Genomic DNA, 7066 nt, shown 5'->3' with positions numbered 1-7066 from the left:
GCGTAATGAAGTCATTGTCATTCTTTCACACGCAAGCACGCCTCCTCCTTTCTGTGTGAATTAGGCTCATTGTAGATTGCACTTAATTCACAAAAATGTCCCGGCACAATTTACATCATGCAATTACTGCGAAATGAAACCAGGCGGTAAAGCAAATTTTGTTTTAAAGAGATGTGGTCTGCTGCATCTTCCGCATTATAACGCTCAGAATCGGCCCGCAAGGTCGGAATTGCGAGGCAAATTGTGTTCAGCACACATTTTGTTGCCACATTTACACTGTTGGCTGATCTGCATAATTACTTTAATGAATGTGGGGCTAAACCAGCACAGCGAGCATGTGCTAATAAATAGTGAATTCCCTTTTTTGTGTCTCATAGGAAACAGTCAGTGGCTGACAACATTTGCAATTTCTGTCTGTTCCTCACACAAAACTATCTTATGAATGAAGAAAACATGCATGAGTCATATGGAGTTTGGATTGAAGGTGATTAAATGATGTCACAATTTTTGGTGAGCAATCCCTTTTCATATTTTATTGTGTACTTTGTTTATATTTCACCCTGTAAAAGATGGTACTATTATAGTATACTATTTTAACTATTAGTACTTTATTAGCAACTACAGTAGTGTTTAGGGCTGCACACTTGTAGAGCGTTCTTCTGAAAATTGTGTATAAAATTACTTGATATTGTGGTCCTGTGTGCACCCTGCATTACTCCAGTGTCCATGTCAGGTCAGGAGTTATTTTTGTTGTGTATGTGTGTGTTTGGGGCGGGGCGGGCACTAAATGTGTTCATGCCCAGGGGCACTAAGGAGTCTTAATCCGGCCCTGTTCTTTGCCTTACTGCACGTTATGGATGAAACCTTCCATGACATGTTGAAAACCTTTTTGCCAACTATTTATAAAAACTACTATGTACATGCATGTTTAATATAATTCATTCCCTCACATGGGAAAAAAAAATCTTATCACTTATTTTAGCTTATTTTGGGTAAGGAAAGTCCCTTATTTTGGGCTTGTTTTTTTTTTTTTTCAGACCAGGTTGCTTGTTTCTCTTGCGAGATCTGGCAACACTGCAACTGGTTTTTCACTCACTCTTAGCACTGAGTACTGTCATTTAAAAAAAAAAAAAAAACTTTATTAACCGCTCTTTTATTTCCTTCTAACTGGTTATCATTTGGAAAGAAGGCTGTGGAACACCGAAACCAGAGCCGGAATGAAAAAGTACCACTTCTGCTGAGAACAAACCGAAATGAAAAACATTTTGTTTTTAGTCCCTGCTTTTAACATGTAACACAGGCTGCACATTGCCTATAAACACTTCTATAATGTGTACCCTTGTGTTGAAATACAACTCAAAGTTAAATAATTTTGTTCAAAATAATTCTAATAATTATTTACAAATATTTATTGAAAATAATAATTATATAAATAATACATATATAATATAATAATTATGAACAAATTTATAATATAATAATTAGACAACATCACAAGTAATTAAACATGGCTCTAAAATAGATTTAATGTACACATTGAATTATAAGCCTACAGCTTTTTAATGCATAGCCTACTTAGACAAAAATGATTTATTATTATTATTATTAATTTTAACAAAAATCTACAAACACAATAATAATCATTGTTTTGTTTTTTCTTCTCTCTTTAAAAAAATATTTGTTTATTAGAAGATATGACATCAGATTTTCAGTAGGTGTAACATAGTTTGCAAATAGAAAAACCACTAAAGGAATAGTTCTCTCATTGTTTACTCATCATCATGCCATCCTAGATGTTTATGACTTTCTTTCTTCTGCAGAATATATCAGCTCTGCAGGTCCTTACAATACAAGTAAATGGTGAAATCACGTAAAGGCAGCATAAATGTAATCCATAAAACTCCAGTGGTTACATATATGTCTTCAGAAGTGATTTGATAGGTGTGGGTGAGAAACAGATTAATATTGAAGTCCTTTTTTTTTTTTTTTTTTTTTACAATAAATGATCCTCCCTGCCAGTAGGTGGTGATATGCACAAAGAATGTGAATCACCAAAAACAAAAGAAAAAGAACTCTTAGGGGAGAAGAGTGCTTAGGAAAGTGAAAGTGGAGAATCTACAGTAAAAAGGACTTAAATATTGATATGTTTCTCACCAACACTTATCATATCGGTTCTGATTATATGGATTTAACCACTACTTTTATGTGACCTTTTTGTGATTTTTGGAGCTTCAAAAGTTTGATGATGTTTCACTTGCATTGTGAGGACCTACAGAGTGAAATATTCCTCTAAAAATCATCATTTGTGTTCAACAGAAGAAAAACATACACATCTGGGATGGCATGAGGGTGAGTAAATGATGAGAGAATTTTCATTTTTGGGTGAACTATCCCTTTAACTTCAATCAGTAGTAAGAAAACAGTAGTTCGGCACCACCTTTTGGCCCAGATTATGAATTACAGTAGCTTACTCCTTCAAAGACATTATTAATCTTTGACTGTGTTAATCTTTAGTAGCTCTTCATATTAAATATTAAAATCAACATTATTATCATATTTACTTTTTCTAGTTTACATTTACATTTATTCATTTTTTGAAGATGTGGTGGTCATATGAGGAAAACATTTCTTTATTATACTGATTAAAATGTGTTGCTGGTTATACAAAAATATTTCTGTTCAAACAGGTATAAAATAATCATTTTATGTTATTGATAATTATTTGATTATTCCTGTTCAGAATTGTCCAATGGAGTAACTGATTGCTTTTCCATTGGGAGTGTTCACCGGTAGGGGGAGGAGGCGCACTGTTCACTGTTCAGACAATACAGAGACTGGCAGAGAAGCAGCAGATCTGTATCTTATGTCTTTTTATTTAACACTTTATATGTCCCTTCATCAGGTATGAAACACACATAAATGAAATATATTCATACTTGTGAATTTTTGAAATTATTAAGTCGGCAAATGTCATTATTTAGAGTGTTTAAGAAGTTATTTTATCAGAGTTTAAAAGTTCGTTCAGTCTGCACATTACTCATGCTAGTTACGTGCTCTATGATGAGGTAGACAACGTGGTCTTAGAAATAGCGTGGTTACAGAGTGAAAACAAATATAATGTGTATTTTTGGGAAATAATGTGACAAAAAATTTGGTTTATATGTTACAGATGATTGTTTTAAAAGTGTTAAGGAGACAGTAGTATGAAAAGTGCTGCATTACAAAGTTTCAATTGCATCAGAATACTAGTATGTAAGAGAAGAGTGCAACAAGAATATATATATATATATATATATATATATATACACACACACACACACACACACACACACACACACACACACACAGTGCTATATATAAAATCTAGATTACGTAATCAGATTACAAAAATAAAGTACTCATAATTGGACAAGTTACTTTTTTATAGATTACATGATTACATATTAATAAGGCAACAGCAGTAAATTGTTAATCATTTATTGATAATTTTCATATCAATATCATCATATTCTTACCTCGAAGAGCAATAGTCTCACAGATGAACATTTTGAGCATGTGCTCCTTTTACGTTACAACAGATATGCACCTCAGCCAAGGAATAGGTGATGGACTATGAGTAAACAGTAAGGGTTAAAAGTGTTTCAGTGTTTTAAGATGAAAGCTTTGACCGAGGCAATGTCGTTGCTGTTGATTTTATGGTCATAAATTTTATTTCATTTTATGATTGTTTTATATTGATTTTATGGTCATTAATGTTCATAATGCTGCTATTGTTTTATGCACTTAAAATGAACTTGATGTCTCATCTATGAGATTACATTACTTATTGCATTTTTTTTTTTTTTTTTTGTCATTTAATTTGTAATCTGTACCTGATTACAATTCACAAGTAATCCGCCCAGCACTGTATGTATATAGCTATATACTGTGTGTGTGTGTGTATATATATATATATATATATATATATATATATATATATATATTTTATATTTTATATATATATATATATATATATATATATATATATATATATATATATATATATATATATATATATATATATATAAAAATATGTATATATATATGGCCACTTTGGCCATGCAGACTGCAGATTTATGGTGGGAACGTAGCTCATCAGAAATGATTTAAGGTAAGCTGGAGCAGACTCAGAGAATGTTCTGTATTCCAACATCAGAGTCTTGAATTTGATACGTGCTGCAACCGCAGCCAGTGTAGAGAGACAAAGAGTGGTGTAACATGCACTCTCTTCGGTTCGTTGAAGACCAGACGTGCTGCTGCATTCTGGATCATTTACAAAGGCCTAATTGGACATGCATGAAGGCCTGCAATGAGAGCATTACAGTAATCCTGTCTAGTTAAGACTGAACAAGGAGTTGTGTAAATTTACTTGATCGTGCTGTCTTTGTGATGTGGTCAGTGAAATTGAGTTGGTTGTTGATGGTTACCCCTAGATTTCTGACCGTTTTGGAAGGTGTTATTGTAGATGAGCCCAGCTGGATGGAAATGTTGTCCTCAACAGCAGGGTTGGATACAGCCAAGCACAGTTCTTGTGATGCCCAGAGTAGAGAGGGTGTGTAGACAGGAGGATCTGATGGTTGACTGTGTTACCATTACTATAATTACAATCTTGAAAAAAAAGACCATGAGAAGTTTTTTTGTCTCTGATCATTTTCCAACTAACATCAGTGTTTCTTCTTCTTCAAGTGCAGCTGTGTTGTTGTTTATTTTTCTGTTGGTTTTGATTCCCAGTACTGACCTCTCGGATTCTACATCGGAGAGTCATCCAGTCCAGCTGAACAAAGTTTAGCCTCACTTAGGCCAACTATAAGAGCATAAACACTTGTAATCATTAACTTCCTAATGACCCTTTTAACAACCTTTCAGTAACCTCTGAAGAACATTTGTGAGCCTTTGAATGTTATTACCTGACCAAGTTCATTATCAAATATAATTTCCAAATCATTTTGGTGGCCAAATGTCATAGCTACTGTCTGGTGCCTGTGGCCTGTTACTAACATTATGAGGTCATTAAGTGCACTATTAAAGGAATAGTTCACCCAAAAATGAAAATTCTCTCAATTACTCTTCCACATGCCATGCCATCCTACTTCTGAAGACAAACAAAGATTTTTAGAAGAATATCTCAGCTCTGCAGGTCCATACAATGCAAGTGAATGGTGACCAAAATTTGAAGCTCCAAAAAACACACAAAGGCAGCATAAAAGTAATCTGTAAGATTCCAGTGGTTTAATCCATGTCTTCTTAAGCGATCTTATTGATTTTGGGTGAGAATATACCAAAATATTAGCTCCTTTTTCACTGTACATGTCTCTAGGCACCATCATGATTACAAGCTGACGCATGCTCAGAACACTAGATGATGCTAGGAAGGGTAATCAAGCTTGAAATCATGATTGCCAAGCAGACTGCAGATGTCAAGATTTACAGTGAAAAAGGAGTTTTGGTCTGTTCTCACCCCAAACCGATTGGATCACTTCAAAAGACATGGATTAAACCACTGGAGTCTTATTGATTACTTTTATGCTGCCTTTATGTGCTTTTTGGAGCTCCAAAGTTTTGGTCACCATTCACTTGCATTGTATGGACCTATAGAGCTGAGATATTCTTCTAAAAATGTAAAAAACATTTGTGTTCTGCAGAAGAAAGATAATCATACACATCTGGGATGGCATGAGGTTGAGTAAATAAGATCATTTTCATTTTTTGGGTGAACTGTTCTTTTAAGGAGTTTTAAATCAAGTTCAAGCAGTAACAGCACACTGCCACATCCCTGTTTGTAATTAATCTGTCCTGCAGGTGAGAGTTACTGCAACATATTATTGTTGGCATATGACTAATATTTAATATGATCATACCTTTCATTGCCTTCTTTTATCTCATCTGAGTGGGTCATTTTTACACACACACACACACACACACATGCAGTACAGTAATATCCACAACTCTCTATGAATACCTGCACTGGCCTGTTCCAGTCTGTAGATGGAGATCATAGGCTATTATTTACCAACAATTCCAGCAACAACAAAAATGGCCATTATAGACCACTTGTTTAAACCATCTATATAACAGTGCATGAGACAACTTTATTCCAATGTACACAAAGACGAAACAAACAAACCTGAATTTACAGTGTGTTTACTGTACATCTTGACTTTACAGGTCGTTAGATTGTGGTAAGTGCTCTCCTTCATTTTCAGATTCTTGCTTTCAAAATGATGGTAAAGTTTTAAAACAGTCTTACATCTGACACACTTGTTATGGATTTATTTTTTTTTAAGAGGAAATTGCTATACTATCATAAGAATATCGCTTTCACTTGTCCATTGACAAAGTACTTGACAATAAATTAAGATAAACACATAATACTATACAAATACACTACAGTCACTATACAGTGTAAAACAACATTTTAATGAAAAAATCCAGGTTAAAGCACATGAACATCAGTGGAATTTTACTAAGTGAGAATTGTTCTTTTTTCTTTCTGTGGTGATTTTTGTCATTCAAGTGTAGAATATCACGTAGAACATTGTGCTACCCTTATCTTACACCAGCAACACGTCCTACCCCCATAAGGGGACTCTTCTTACTGTACTGTTTATACAGTTTTTTAACCATCACTTATAAAATCGATCACAGATTGATTTGAGTCCATTCCACATAAACAGTGGCCAACAATATATAAAAAAAAAAAAACAAACTTAAAAATATATTAATGTCATTGCATTAGAAAACAAAAAAATCCAACCAAGTGTCATATATTTTAAATAAAGCAGAAGCAATAGTACAAGCACACTTTTTAAACAAAACATTTCTCAAAAAGCCATTTAATAGGTTGTAAATGGTCAAACACTTGATATACTGTTCTTAAAAAAGTCAAAACGGTTTTGGACACTGTCAAACTAGTTGTCAAACTTGTTGAACATGTTGGTGGTTCCTCCGCGAGATTATCTGATATGAAGGTCTACAGTAGCATAATTTGCTTGCAGATAGCACTTGGTTTTAATATTTTGATATCTAA

The sequence above is a fragment of the Myxocyprinus asiaticus genome, chromosome 7 (genome assembly GCF_019703515.2).
Source record: "Myxocyprinus asiaticus isolate MX2 ecotype Aquarium Trade chromosome 7, UBuf_Myxa_2, whole genome shotgun sequence".
NCBI classification, from domain to species: Eukaryota; Metazoa; Chordata; class Actinopteri; order Cypriniformes; family Catostomidae; genus Myxocyprinus; species Myxocyprinus asiaticus.
The sequence above is the reverse complement of the archived record's forward strand: the minus strand, read 5'-3'. Positions refer to the sequence as shown.